Below are 16,775 nucleotides of genomic sequence, written 5' to 3' on the forward strand. Positions count from 1 at the left end.
GTAAAAAATACCTTTAGTTGCGAAGCACCAACAAGTCTCGGATACGGACGGATTCACTGTTGACAACAAACGCAAACGAAATAACACAACGAAGTTAGGATCTGTACGTGGAATGTTAGGTCCCTTAACAGACTACGTGGAGCCGAATAGTTAGCGGAATCCCTAAACTGCTGCTAGGCAGATATTACCACCATCCAAGAAGTGCGACTGGATGGACCGGGCAAACGCAAACTAAAAGACTGCGATATATACTACGGCGACTGCTACCGAGAACAATGACAGCGTCTATTTGGGTGTATATTTGTTGTTGGAACTAGACTCAGGCAAAAAGACAATCTGCATAAAGGATAAATTCGCCAACATAAGCCTAATATGCGCGCATGCCCCAACAGAGGAGAGACATATTCTTCGAGTTCTTGGACAAGACTTATGAGCAGTGCTCTGGCTATGACATTAAAATTGTCTTAGGAGATCCTAACGCCAAGCTAGGAAGAGAAGACATCTTTGGTGGCACAATCTGGAGATACAGCTTGAACGACACCACTTCCGACAACGGATTCAGTACTGTGAGAAGATTCGACGTTAGACGGCTACAATCGCAAGAGACTGCCATGTCCATTTTCGATCGATTCTCTAATAACCTCTTAAGGAGTTCTATGCTGATTGCATTAAGCATTAACCAGTGGCAACATTGCCTTGCAGCCATCACAGATGCCGGCTCTGAGGTGCTAGTTTTCACACGGCCTCCACAGCGAAACCCCTGCTCGCGAGCTCTACGAGCAGAAGAGGAGAGAGGAACACCGGCTTCTTAGATGGAAAAAAAGAAAGCATGAGAAGCGCGTGATCGAGGAGATAGAGGGATGTCACAACAGGAATGAGGTTCTTAACTTTTTACCAAAAGGTAAAACCTCCCAAGTGTACCAGCCACGAACCGAAGCCTGTAAGGAAGATAAGGGGAACATACTCGTAGTAGTAGAAACGCAGTCGATGTTGAGAATATGGAAAGACTACTTCTCCAAATTATATAACGGTGATGAAGAACCGAATTCCACTGTAAGGGAAATAGAACCACTCAACCTAGGCGACGACGCAGATCAACAATTCCGCCTACCCGACCTTGACGAAGTGAAAATAGCTATATCTAAACTTAAGTCAAACAAAGCTGCTGGAGCTGACAGCATCGCTGCTGAACTAATCAAAGCAGCAGGCGATGACTTGGTAGGGAGCATGCACCAACTCATCTGCAAAATGTGGTCGGAAGAAAGCATGCCCGATGGTGGAATCTCAGCATAGTGTGCCCGATACATAAGAAAGGAGACCCTCTAAACTGCGCCAACTACAGAGGCATCAGTCTCCTTAACTTTGCGTATAAGATCCTCTCTGCCGTACAATGTGAACGTCTGAAGCCATTCGTCAACAACCTGATTGGTCCTTATCAGTGTGGCTTCAGACCAGGAAAGTATACTATCGACCAAATATACACACTACGGCAGATCTTGGAAAAAACCCAGGAGCTTCAAATCGATACCCACCATCTCTTTATAGATTTTAAAGCCGCGTATGACAGCATCTATAGGAAAGAGCTCTACCGAGCAATGTCTAGTTTTGGCATCCCTGTCAAACTTATCCGTTTGTGCAGAATGACGATGGAGAATGCACGCTGCTCTATCAAGTTCGGAAAAGATCTCATCGATGAATTTGATGTCAAAACAGGTTTTAGACAAGGCGATGCCCTTTCATTCGACTTCTTTAACATCGTTCCGGAAAGAATTGTGCAAAACCCAACCGTCAACACTAGAGGCACAATCTTCCAAAGGTCCATCCAATTACTCGGATACGCAGATGATATTGACATAATTGGAAGATCAAAGCGTGATGTCAGTGGAGCGTTTTTGAGCATTGCAACGGAAGCGAAGAAGATGGGTTTATTGGTCAATGAGGGCAAGACCAAGCAATTGAGAAGTAAAGTCCTCTCTCGAGCATCTAAAATCACCATCTATAAGACACTCATCATCCCGGTTCTCATTTAGAGCGTCTTAGGATTCTTCAAAAGAAAAATTCTTGGGTGATTTTTGGTCCCGTACGCATAGATGGGGAATGGATTAGAAGATATAACAACGAACTGTACGCCCTGTACAGCGACACTGACCTAGTTTACAGAATTAAAGTGCAACGGTTTAGATGGCTAGGTCATGTAGAGTGGATGGACATCAACGCTAAAGCCCGGAAGGTCTTCGAATCCAAACCCGAGGGCAGTAGAGGAAACCGCGACTCAGGTGGGAGAGGACCTCAACGAACTTGGCGTGCGAAACTGGAGACAGCTAGCTAGGGACCGAGCTGGCTGGAGATGCATGTTGGTTGAGGCCCATGTCCGCTCGGACTGTAGCGCCAGTCGCAAAATTTGGAGTCCCAATCTTTAGTTGCAATTAATGAATATAATTTTTGAGTTGAATTAAAGAAGGATTTATAATGATTGAATTCCCAATGGATTGTATTCTTTCACAAGACTATGAAGAATAGACCATTGGAATGACTAAAATTTTCTTTTGGCCCAAATAGGTCGATACGGAAACAAATGTCAATTAGATAGCAGTCGTTACAAATTCCTATAGCCTGTGTCAAACTTTGACATTTCGAATGAGCAATTTTCGGACAGGATCGGAAATAAATAAAATCAAATATATTCCGATTTATGAGTCATAGAGATCAATGGAATTAGACGTTCCAGATTGACGTAAATTTATTTAATTTTGAAATAAATAAAACATAATATCTTGCTACAACTTTTAAGTATTTAAATTTAAAGATAACAATCACTTTATAGAAAACACTTCACGCAAAATCAAACATTCTCCCTTTAAGAGAAAACATCCTCACACAATTCTTGAAGTATATAAACCACTGTTGCGCTTTTATTAAATTTTATCTATTTATATTGCAACATCTTGATCTTCATAATAAATGAAACTTTGTCCATAAACGACCTCACTTGCTGTTCATACAAACTTTTCTTATGTAGGTCCCTTCAACTTCTAGGACTATAGTCTTTCATATATACATAGTTCCTGGTCCTGATCTAGGTCCTAGTCCTGCGATTCTGTGTCTAGTCTATAGTTATTCGTATACGCTCAACACAGTGGCAGTGATGAAGTTCGACAAGGAAAACTTTCACTTTGCTATGGCAGAAGCAAGAACCTTCCTATACAAAAATATTTCTCGCATAATGAACATTGAACAATGACAAAGGTGAATCCTTGCTGATGGAGAAAAGCAGCATCCTTTTATGAACATTTATACATACACATAAGTAGATAGTTATATGTTCTATGTATAGGCTGACAATATGGATTCATTTTCCAGAAAATTCAAAAACAAATTGCTGCAAAAGTATTTCTGCATCCACTTTAATAAAAAGCATCACAGAGCATCAGCTTTCAGCTATGAGGAGAACTGGAGAACCCAAAGGTATAGAGGTTTTTGGAAGAAGAACGTAGGAAAATGTATCTATAGTTATAGAAGAAGATTGGAATTTGTTATATTTTTATGTATACTCGTATAGTTCAATTCTTGGACAAAAAATTTCAAAAACTTTTGCATATTTTTCAATTGCTGCCATTTGCCATTACCAACGGAACTGATACATAACCTCTCTTTCCATATTATATAGATACAACGTTTGTTGTATCTCTATGAGCTTCTTAACGAGGCAAACTTGGGAAATTCAAAGGATAACAACGAAGCGCAAAGGCAAGGCAGGCAAACTAAGGCAAGGCAAGGCAAAGCAAAGCAAGGAATCAAGGATATAAGAGTAGGCATTTGAAAAATGTTCTCATCAAAACAATATTCCCGGTTTTCTGGTTGGTTTTGTTTGCCCAACCAAACAAACGCAAAACTTAACCCAAATTATTGGCATTGGGTGTGGTAAAGTTGTTAGAAAAAGATCACTATAAAGAGGCTATAGCGAGGTATATAAAGGATGATGATGAAGGATAATAGGTCAAGGAGCACTTTTATCCGCTGCAAGTTTCAGAAGAAAAGTTCCTTCTGTTGCCAATGTACCCGGAAGTAGGTTCATAACAGCATACACTATAAGCAACATAGCAGGATATGGTCCTATATAGTATAGACCGCTACCGCTACTATTCGAGAAAGTATCTTATGTATATTGCCAGTATACAATATTGTATCCTAGTTGGATGTTCGGATGGGATGAGTCCTTTTCGACGAGAGATGAAGTATCCAAATCTGGATGCATACAATTTCAATTCAATTTCCATCAACATTTTTTTTAGAATACTTATTGGGAGCAATTGACTAAAGGAGTGTAGCGATGGTCTGGGTTTCATATGAAGGAAGAGGTATACAAGGAAACACTCTTTGGAAGCATCTTGAGTGGAGATTTCATTAGTTTGGATGATTTTTGGCCGGGTGGAAGGGCATGTTATTGTGCCCATTCTATTCAAGAAAAAAAAAACGAGTCCATGCAGCAAGGATATGAAATATTCTGACTGCAAGGAGTGTTCCTTCATCGCAGTTCTTAATACTTGTGATGCACATAGGGAGCCATATGTGAGAGAGTGTGGATGTTGTTTGGTTTAAAATCATCTGCTGCTGATCCAATTGTGTCACATGCATAATAAATCTGTTCTGCTTTTCCTCGTGCGGCAGCACACTTATTTTATTTGGTTGAACGAACCAAGCACTACGTGGTTGTACCATATACATAAAGAGTAGTCTGCTTTAACACATGTCCTTGTTCAATAGAGATACACGAGTATTCATTTTCGTGCTTCATCAACCAAAATGTCTAGGCTACTTAATAAAGATTTCTTAATTTTGTTTTTCATTTTCTCTGTGAATTGTGTGCATCTCTTTGGTGACACGTATTTTTTTTAAATAGATTAATAATACGGAATTAACTTTTGATGAATAGGAGAAAATTAATCAATGTCAAGAGTCCTAGTAGGCTTTGACCTATTTGATCGAGCTTACAAAAATAAATGAAAGAATAGATGAATTATTCTCAAATTAAACTTTTGACAGGAGTTTAGTTCTGGCATTCACTCGGAGTTGCTCCAAGTTACTGCGAAATTGCGAACATAAAATTTGACGGCATAAGGTTTGAAGAGCTGGGCCCTGTTTCACCAAATGATTTTCAATTTGCAACTTTGCACTTCTACTTTGCAAATGACGTTTCATCAAACATAAATCTGCAAATAGAAAATTATTGAATTGAAAAGTGTTCCTCTTTGCAAAAGACTTTTCACCAAACTCAACTTTGAAAAGTGCAAAGTTTTGTTATTTTGCTAAGTGTTTGTTCGTTTTGTTTCACCAAACAATAAACATTGCAAATTATATTTAGAATTTTGAAATTTTCATTTGTAAATATGAGTCTACGAACTCTTTGAAAATTAAAAAGTAAATAATAGTTACATTGGACAAAGAACATTTTCTTATAAGTTTTAACGCATTTAGCGAAAAACATGAATTTTAAATGTTAGGGTAAAGGCCGTGATTCTTCTTAATTTCAAAATTGTTTGATATTGAACAGGTTTTTTAACTAATCGACATCGTAGCCACCTCTCAATGGTATTTGACATTTTATAACCGAAAATGATTCTTTTGAAAATCTGTCAAACGAAGAAGTTTGAAACAGTGGCCAAAGTGTAGTGAAATTAAGAAAAAAACTTCAATGTCGTTAATGATTTTTCGACAGAACAGATTTTTAGTTTCGATTTCAAAATACGAATTAATTGCAAAGTTGTATTTTAATTTGGCGAAACACTTTTACTTTTCACTTCATGAAAATAAATCCTAAAAAATTGAAAAGTCTTTTCACTTTGCGACATTTTTTTTTTTTTGCAAAGTGAAAAGTAAAGTGTATGATGAAACGTGCCCTGTTTCAAGCAGCTTTAAGTAACTTCAAATTAAAGGCAACTAAGTTGTCCAGTGGTTACTCTCTCATAAAGCAACTTTGAGTTGCCAAGTGGTTGGTATGCCTAAAAGATGCAGTTCACTTCATTAAGGGCTTCTGCACACTAAGCGACTCATTTTTGCTCACTCCAACTTATATGTCAGTTGCTGACGATATTTTATTGACGGTATTGTTTTAGTCTCGATGTTCAAATGGTAGACATGTGCATTCAAGAGGACACAAGCGTCCACAGGTTTTTTCTTAAAACCCACCTCTGTCTATCAACTCCTACTCTCACCTCCCAGTGGTGAACATCGGGTGACTAGTACCTCCACTGGAGATTGGGTTCCAACCCCAGTGGAAAGTTGTTGGGGGCAGCAAACGAGAGAGGGGGGAGAGGTGTGTCCACCTCTCCTTATCCAGACGGCAGCGGATGAATTTCCAAGATGGAATCAACGGTGGCGTCTAAAGTTGCAGTAAGGTTGAACTACTTAGTGAACACTTTATAGTGCTTCTTCGACTTATTCGGAGCCCAGGCCTATAAGGAGCGGTTTTATCCGGCTCCCCATAATTGAAGTTATATTTAGGATCTGGCCCTCCAGGTTGGGGGTTGTGCCGTTGGGGTGACTTCCTGGCCAAGTAAAAGCTTTCATAGTTGCGAAGCACCAACAGGCCTCGGATACGGACGGATTTACTGTTGACAACCAACGCAATTACGGAAAACGAATTTCGGATATGCACATGAAATGTTAGGTCCCTTAACAGACCACGTGCGGCCGAAGAATTAGCGTAGGCCCTAGACTGCTATAAAGCAGACATCACTGCCATCCAGGAAATACGATGGTATGGACCGGGCAAAAAGGGGATGAAAAACTGCGATATTTACTATGGTGACTGCTGCCACGAAAACCAACAGCGCTTATTTGGATGCGGCTTCGTCATTGGAACCAGACTTAGGCAAAAAGTCTTGAGCTATAGGTGCATCAATGAGTGCCTCATGACCATACGCATCAAGGCTAAATTCGGCAACATTAGCCTGATATGCGCACACGCCCCTTCAGATAAGAAACATGATAACATTAAAGATATGTTCTTCAAGCTCTTAGACAAAACATATGAGAAGTGTCCTAGCTACGATATTAAAATTGTCCTGGCCGATTTTAATGCCAAGCTAGAAAAGGAAGACATCTTTGATGGAAAAATCGAGAAAAACAGCCTAGGCGACAACAAGTAACTTTGAGTTCTCCCCATCAACCTACCGTCAACCAGATCATGGATGTCCAAACTTTCCTAGGAACTAAAATCAACTCGGACCACTACCCCGTAATAGCCAAGGTACAACTTAGGGTTTGCTGATCTAAGGCAAAACAGGGAAGTGCTGGGAGAAGGTACAACGTCGAACGGCTACAATCGCAAGAGATCGCCAAATCCTTTTCCGACCGAGTTACAAGTTACCTCTTTCGAAGTTCTCTGCCGCCAACAAAAGGTATCAAAAACCAGTAGCAACATTGCCAAGATGGAATCAGAGAAGCCGCCTCTGATGCACTGGGTTTCAAACAGCCACCAACAAGGAACCATTGGTTTGATGGTTAATGTCTACAGGCAGATGCAGGCAAACAATAGGCACGCAAATGGGCTGGCGCTGCATAAAAGGACGAGAGCTGCTCATGAGCTCTATGAGCAGAAGAGGCGAGAGGACCGCCGACTTCTCAGAATGAAAAATAAGAGAGGGCATGAGAAGCGTCCGGTCGAAGATGTTGAGAGGTTTAAAAGCAGCAATGAAGTTCGAAAGTTTTATGAACAGGTGAATAGAAATTCACAGGTACATAAACCTAGAACCGAAGGCTGCAAAGACGAAAGTGGAAACATCATAGTGGAACCGCAGTCAATGCTGAGGATATGGAAGGATCACTTCTGCAGACTATATAATGGCGACGACGAACTGAATTCCGCTATCAGGAAGGGTGATCCATTCAACATAGACGACGAAAGCCAACAATTGCATCCTGCCGACTTAGACGAAGTAAAGATTACCATATCTAAGCTAAAGTCTAATAAAGCCACTGGAGCGGATGGCTTGAATGCTCTTTAAATCAGCTGGAGGTAAGTTGGTTAGGAGCATGTACCAACTTGGTTAGGAGCATGCATCAACTTATCTGTAAGATATGGTCGGAAGAAAGCATGCCCAGTGAATGGATCCTCAGTATTGCTTGCCCGATCCTGAAAAAAGGAGACCCTCTAAACTACACCAACTATGGAGGACTCAGTCTACTTAACATCGCCTATAAAATCTTCTCCGTAATATGTGAACGTCTAAAGCCCATCGTCAACAACCTGATAGGTCCTTATCAGTGTGGTTTTAGACCAGGAAAGTCCACAGTTGATCAAATATTTACATTACATATAAAGAACACCAAATCGATACCCACCATCTTTTCATCGATTTCAAGGCCACATATGACAGCCTCTACAGGGACGAGCTGTATAGAGCCATGTCTAGTTTTGGCATCCCTGCCAAACTCGTCCGTTTGTGCAGGATGACCATGGAGAATTCACGCTGCTCAATAAATGTTGGAAACAACTTTACAGAACCTTTCGATGTCAAAAAAGGTTTTAGACAAGGTTATGCTCGTCATGCGAGTTTTTTAACTTTGTGGTTGAAGAATAGTGCAGAGCTCACAAGTCAAAACTAGAGGCACTATCTTTCAAAAGTCTGTCCAATTAATAGCATATGCCGATGAAATTGACACAATCGGAAGAACTCAGCGTGATATCAATGGGGCTTTTGTGAGTATTGAGGCAGAGGCGCAAAATGGGTTTAACGGTTTATGAGGGCAAAACAAAGTACACACTGTCGTCAATAAAGGACATACAACACTGACGTCTTGGTTAAAACGTCACTATCGAAAGACGTAACTTTGAGATAGTCAAGGATTTGTCTACTGTTACTTTGGGCTAAGAAAGCAATTGAATGGTAAAGTCCTTTCTCGAGGGACCAAAGTGTCGCTATATAAGATCCTTATCATCCCCGTGCTGCTATACGGTTCAGAAGCAGGGACTATGACAAAATCGGATAAAAGCACCTTGGGTCGCTTTGAGAAAAAAGTTCTTCGTGCGATCTACGGTCCCGTATGAAAGTGGAGAAGAAGATGGAACGATAAGCTGTACGGGCTGTACAGCGACGTAGACTTAGCCAGAAGGGTAAAAGTCCAACGACTAAGATGGCTGGGTCACGAAGAGCGCAATTTATTATGTGAGAGAGCATCATTTTAGGCAGTCAAGTTGCTCCCAGTTTCTCGAGAAACTTTCTTGCCCGAAACTCTCAGCAACTTTGTTTAACCTCACTCATGTTTTTTTCCGTCGACATCTTTTTCTTTTCATATTATTTAAAATTAAGTTTTTCCGAGAGCCAATGAAGATGATTAAATGAATTTGGCATTTGTATTTCACTTTCTTTTACTTCACAATAATGTCGATTGAAGATCTATTCATGCATCAAAGATGAAAAATATAAAAAAAGAAGGTAAATAAAAATTTACTCGCAACTAAATTACTCAGTGAGACAGAGACTTAAAAATAATTTGCAATTTTCAGTATAACTCCTGAAAATATGCAATAGATAAAATATTCTGTACGACTATCTTTGTCTACAGTACAACTAAGATATAAGAAAGCAAAAAAAAAATACAGCATTTTGTTTTAAATCTTATAAAGTCCTTTATAAAATAAAATCATAAAATTTAAAATTGTTCCACTCAATATTAAATAAAATGCACATATACACATATATACATACTTAGAAAAATTTAATTCTTTAGTGAATAGAATTATTTTAGGCTTTTGCACACTTTCTTCTTTTCATAACATAACGTCCTTTTAAATAGAAACTAGTGCATCTGAACACGTCTTAAAAGTGACATTTGGTGACAAAAAATAGCAAATAAATGTTAATCTGATCTGCGCTGTTCTGTGAGTGTGGATTCGAAGACTTTCCGGGCCAGGGTATTAGTTTCCATGCGCTCTAAATGACTCAGCCATCTTAGTCGTTGGAATTTTAACCCTCTGGGTAAGTCAGTACAGTCGGTACAGCGCGTCGTTCCAACTTCTTCTCCACTCCCCTTCTATTCATACGGGACCTTGATCACGGAAAAAACTTTTCTCTCGAACCGACCCGAGGAGCTTTAATCGATTTTTTCATAGTCCTCGAGTGAAGGCTTTGCTACTCAATTGCTTTCTTAGTCTAAAGAAACAGCGGTTGGCGAGAATTGTTGTTTTCTGAATCAGAGCCTAGGTAGACAAAACTCTTAACTTCCGCAAAGTCAAGTCTATCGATGGTGACGTTTTGACCGATGTTTTGATGTTTTTGGTTTTTTTTTCCAGGATCTGCCGTAATGTGAATACTTGACACACTGATTAGGGCCTGAAGATTGTTGACGATGGGTTTAAGACGTTCACATATTACGGCAGAAAAGATTTTATAAGCGATGTTTAATAGACTGACGCCTCTTTAATAGCTGCAGATTAAAAGGTCTCGTTTTTTCGAACTCGGGCAAACAATTAATTTATTAATTTGTAATGTCAAAAACTCAGAAAATTTATCAAATTATAATTTGTAACTTTTAAATCTCCACCATTTAATCATTTTGTTGAAAATTGTTTTCAAATTGTTTTTGTAACTTTTTAGATCTGTTTAGTTTGTTTTTGCAGCACTGAGTTCAATAAAGACAACGTAATTAAATAACCTACCTTTATCGCTGATAAAAATCAAGTACTTTAAGCTATATTATAAATGGAAAGCAATTAAAATTAGCACCGTTTTAACATGAAATCGTTTTCGTATGAAAACTAGGTTATTTTATATACCATTTATAATTTACTTATTTTAAAACGCAAATCATGCCCTTCGAATTGAAATTAAAATTCAGGACTGACAACAAACAACTAAGCTCTAAAATTGCTAATGCAACACCTATTCCTATGTACATATATAACCAAGCATCACATGGCCATGTATACCGACATCATGAAAAAAAACTCAACGAATGTCCTGAATTGAGAATATTTGAATATGAAGTCAAATAAAACTCGCAAAGGACATTTTGTCTTCACTCAAATTACAGTTTAAAAGGCTTAATACATATTGACAATTTGAGCTTAATGACTTACCATTTATTGGTACTTGGTATACTTTTGATGAACAAAATAGATATAAAGAAGAATCAACTATAAATGATCAGGAGGAATATTAAAAAGGATGGACAAAAATAGTAATTACGAGTATTAGTAAATAATCCTAGTGTACTTGGAGTTTAAAGTTGAAAGGGAAAAGCTTAAATCACGTTTCTATTTCAATTCAAACAAAAATGAAAACGGACAAGTTTGATTAAACGTGACAAAAATATCAAAAGTCTTATGTGAAATAGGGCTTAACAGAGAAGAAGTCGAAAAATAGTTATTCAAACTTATAGAGGAATAGAATAAAAATTGATAGATAGAAAGGTAAATGGAAATATTTATGTATGCCTTGAGTTGGATTTGCATTTCTTTCTTCGTACTAGCTTCGCTAGTTTTCGATTATAACTTCGACATAAATGTTTCGTTGAATGCATTAGTACCTCGTATAATTCACGTATTCAAAATTAATAAGGGGGTTCGACAAGTCGTACACATACAAGTCCAACCATTTGTGTATGCGAGTAATGTTAGGTATGTAGTGGACATACAGTTTTTATGGGATCCAGTAAGAAATCAGGCACTCAAGTAACCCAATACCTCTGACATGACGGTCCTGTGGACTTACCATGATACCGTAGGTTCATAGTTTTTCAACAGGGTCGCTACGAACAAAATTTAATACCGAAATTCGCAGCCACTGGTCTTAACGTTAAGAGCGCTACATCCAATTTATGGTCGTCTAGTGGAAACCAACAGTTCCCGTGCCAGTGAAACCAAAAAATGCACGTAGTGTCGAGAATGTAGTACCCGTGGTATGATGGTTAGTGAGTTGGACTGTCATGCCAGAGGTCGTGGGTTCGATCCCTGCCTATACCACCTAAGTTTTTGTCACGGGTACTGCCTCTTGCGAGGAATTGACAAATTCTCCAAGAGTAATTCTTGTTATGAAAAGTGCTTTATCAAATTTGCCGTTCGGATTCGGCATAAAACTGAAGGTCCCTTCCATCCCTGACAACAGTACTCGCACACAGGAATGGTTGAGAGTCAGTCACTATACGCCCTAGTTCTCAAACGGACTGTTGCGCCACCCAATTTATTTATTTATAGTGTCGAGAATATTGCTGCCGCTGAGGCTTCAGATGCGGAAAGTCCAAATGTGTCTCTTAGACGACGTTCTCAAGCGTTTGGCATCTCTGTAACGTCGTTGCGGCAAATTTTGCGAAAAGATCTTGGCTTACATCCTAAACAAATTAAATTGGCTCAAATTCTCAAGCCGCTTGATCACCAGAAGCGTCGTATGGTCGTGAATTGGACTGAGCAACAACTTGAAAATGATTCGGATTTTCATCGATGAAAGATGAGACGCTTAATAAGAACGGCAAACTACTATCTGAATTTTTCGAAAACTTTGTTCAGTTATTGACCTATGTACAACGTTTGGAGAATGGGGCAATGTAATAAGAGATTTTAAGGTGCTACTGGCCAATTTCTCGGCTCACTTGTCAATTGTTGTTGAAACAGACTTCGAAGAACGAGAACAACAAATTGTTTCAGACAATTGCCGGAAACTAAAATGGATGCAGAACAAAGCTGATCGGTACAAAGCTCTTCTAAATCACATCTTTAATCATCTTTCACAACAGTCAACAACCACAATAGAAGAAATTGAAAACAATATAATAAGATTAGTTTATGCTTCGGTACCAGCAGGGAACAACACTTTTGTTCATTTTATTCCTAAAAACAAATGCTTTGATAACTATTGCAATAAATTACGCAAATTCTCATTTAAATATTTAAAGCTCTTAAAGCAACAAATTCCGAGTGTTATACAAATATGTACCTAAGAGCCCTCATTTTAAAACCTTGTTGTCGGCTGAAGAGAATCTTCATACTTTCAGCTTTGCGTTACAGAACACGTGTGTTTCCGATCTGGACTGCTCAATATCGTTAAGTGAATTGAAAACAACTCTCACGAAAATGAAAAAACAACAAAGCACCTGGAGGCGATGGAATACCAGAAGAGTTTTTCAAAAATTCGAACAATATCTTAAAGACCTACATTCTGGATTTCTTCAACCGACTCAATGAGAATGCTTGTGTTTCTTAAAATTTTACTAAAGCCCTCATTTTCCCAATATTTAAGAAAGGAGATCCCAATCATCCTGAGAACTACAGGGGAATATCCATTATCAACTCGCTAAGAAAGATATTTGCTAGAATTTTTTTAGAAAAGATTATCTAGCTTGACTGAAAGAACTAATCTTCTCAGCATATTTCAAGCTTGCTTACGCTCTGGGTTCACCACTATGGATCACATATTTCCATTGACTAGCTTAGCTAGAAATCAGATAGAAAAAACAAATAATGTCTTTTATGTCTGTTTCATTGATTTCAAAGCTGCATTTGACACAGTTAACAGACAGGCTTTGCTTTATAAGCTCTCAAATATGGGACTATCACGAACATTTTGGATGCTGGGGTGATTGTTGACTATCAATTTTTTGATAATCAAATTGACTATCATATTCATTCCGTCTCTGTAAGATGATTCAACTTAATTCAATTCGATTGAACAATTTCAGATTCAAATTGTCAAAATTCGTTGTTGCCTTGGTGAAATTTTAAATTGATTCTTATAAAATATATAAATAAAAGTTTCAAATTGGCTGATTTTGAATAATATTCTTACTTTTCTTGCTTTTTTCGAAGCTTTGTAAGTCACAGCAACGTGTTTTTTAAAAGAAACAAAGTGAACTAAGAAAATTGTCCAGTCGTTTGTGTAAGCGTCTGGTAGCTCTATTCGGAATAAACAAATTTGTTTGAAAACGACTATCACATTTTTTTGTGATATCTTTTTAGGTATCAATTTGACTATCACCTTATGTAGATCAGATTCGATAATTTTGATTGTCATTTATCAACAATCACCTTAGCCGATTCCACCAATGTATTTTCAATTTCTGAAATCTTCAAACGCAGCTGTATGGGATGGATCTAAACTGTCAGAGTGGTTCGAAACAACGGCAGGCGTTCCACAAGGATGCATTTGAAGCCCTCTGATATTCGCTCTGTTTATTGATGATATACCTGATATTCTATCGGGTTGCGTAATGTTTGTGGGAAGTCTCATAAAAGTTTTGCTGTATGCTGACGATTTGATATTACTAGCCCACAATCCGTTTTCAATGCAACTTCAAATTAATACATTACAGTCATACTGTCAAACATGGGATCTAAAAATTAACGTTCAAAAAAGAAGAGCTCATGAAGATCCTGGAGACTTGGTAGAGAACGGATTGAATTTGTACGTGAATTTAAGTATCTAGGAGTTCTGTTTACGTATAATTTAAACTTTTTCAAGCACGCCAAAAAAAAGCAGTGGAGCTAAGTTAGCATTGAATTCAATGTGGCCGACTTTTTTTGCAAATCCCGATAATTATTACTACATTCAACACCTGTATGTGCTATGGGATACAAGCATTTAGGGTTACTTCGTTGTTGGTCCAAAGACATTTTCCTAAACGCATTTTTCGTTTGCCGAACTCCACGCCGACCTACAAAATTCATGCCGAAACAGGATAACCACCAATCTATATAAGAAACCTTAAGGCTACTTCAGACTATTATACGAGAGTGACGAGAGGAAGTGATACCAGTCTTCATAAATTGATATTGGTTAGACTATTGCAAACAAATGCATCACCTATCAGGGAATGTCGGCATAATAGCCATGACCGTATTCTTTAATGAACTTTATACAAAATTAAATTGAAAAAATAGAGAATTTATAATAATAATAATATAATGTGATTCCAACAGAAGAGCGCCACATATCGAATGTTACAACCATTTTATTGGACACCAAGTTTGGAGAAGGTGTTATCTCACGCCTCAGTCGTGCGATTTGACACCGGTCGTAGGGCTACGTGAAGTCTATAGTTTATGCCAATAAGCCACCGACGATTGATGAGCTTCGTACGAATATCGTGGCAGTGTAAATTTGGTATTCGACTGTATGGCAGATTATTGTATCCGGACAAATTTCGTACGTCATGCCTTTTGGCATATGATGAGTATGACTGCTCTTAATAATTTGAGTACTAATTATCGAAATATCATGCCTTGTCGAAGTCGACAGCATATGAGATGTTAGTCAACTCTGAATCATGTTCACTTTAAGATAAAAATTGCACATGATACAAAAACGATAATGGATAGTTAGTAGGTACCACATGACTTACTCATATGTTGAAAGCGGTCTCGTGCAATTCTTTAATAAAATGCGTTACAATTATAGATTTTGAAGGGTTCTATGAAATCTTTCAACAAGCACTCAAAAATAATTACTGTTTTAAGTTTACAAAACCAAGAAAGCACATGAATGATATCAGATATACAGTCTTCTCCGCTTAAATGATACTTTCAGCTTGGGTTTTAGTGGAATTTTTTAGTACAAATAGGTGTGGATGAGTACAATCCGCTTATTTTAAAAATGACTATAGTTTCACAAATTTTCTTTCCCAAAGTGTTTTCTTTGTTTCGAAACTACTCCGCTTAATTTAAACAGTGAACACATTTTGATATATTTGAACACACCTTAAATATTGTTGCTAAGGTTTCTTTCAATGTCTTCTAACTGTCAGATTTGGTAGTTTGATGATAACATTTCTTAAAACTGATAATATTGTTAGAAATCATTTGTGCGAAGTTGATTGGTTGCAACAATATTTCCTTCACTTCTGTGTTGCAAATAAGCGGAGTCGACTATAATCCCATAACAGCAGTAGTATATGTAGATAATTTCAATTCTTACCAAAAATCGAGGTATAAAAGCAATTGCAAAATAAAATTAAGTCAGTTCAGTAACAAGTTCTTGGGCTTTTATCTAAAATGCGTACTGTTTTCGTTTTTCTTCTGCTCTCAGTAGCCTCTATTTCTGCTGATCTTCAAACTGACGTTGAAGATGTTGCCTCTCATTTGCCAGTGAAGGAGATCGAATCAATTGGCAAGCAATACGTTGCAGCTTATCCCTGGTACGCTGACGGTCTTCGTTATGTCAATGACGTCACATACGAAAAACTTATCAAGGACTTTTTGCAAACCGAAGAAGGGCAAAGATTCATTGAGTATTTCAATCAGCGTGGAGTCGAAATCGAAGGCATTGTTATGTATACATGACCAAGTTGACATCCGATATGATTCCGAAATGGTTGGAACCAATGGCAGAGGGTGAGATTACTGAACCTGCTATCAGTGGAGACATTATGGCCGATTACCACAAAGCTCTAGTTGATTCCGGATTCTTTGATGTTGTGAATAAGAAAATGGAAGAAAGCGCAGATTTTGCCAATTTTGTAGCTGCTTTTAAGGATCCAGAATTCAAGGCTATTTTCTATCATGCTTCAAACTCAAAAATTCATCGTAATGTAAAGAGTGTTGAAGGTCGTGGATTTTGGTCGAGTGCTTGGAAGAAGTTTGGAAAAATTCCATAAATTTTAAAATTCACCAATTGTATGATTTCTTCTGATCTTGAAAATAAGAATAAAAACATTTAAATAATAATAGAAGTTTGTTTGTTCGATTTATCTAACTTCTTCTACCATGACCAAAGTATAGAAAACTATACAACATAATGTTAAGCCATTTGTTACTCATTGAAACAAAACTTCAATAGTTGTTCAAG

Source organism: Eupeodes corollae, chromosome 3 (assembly GCF_945859685.1).
Source record: "Eupeodes corollae chromosome 3, idEupCoro1.1, whole genome shotgun sequence".
Classification (NCBI taxonomy): domain Eukaryota; kingdom Metazoa; phylum Arthropoda; class Insecta; order Diptera; family Syrphidae; genus Eupeodes; species Eupeodes corollae.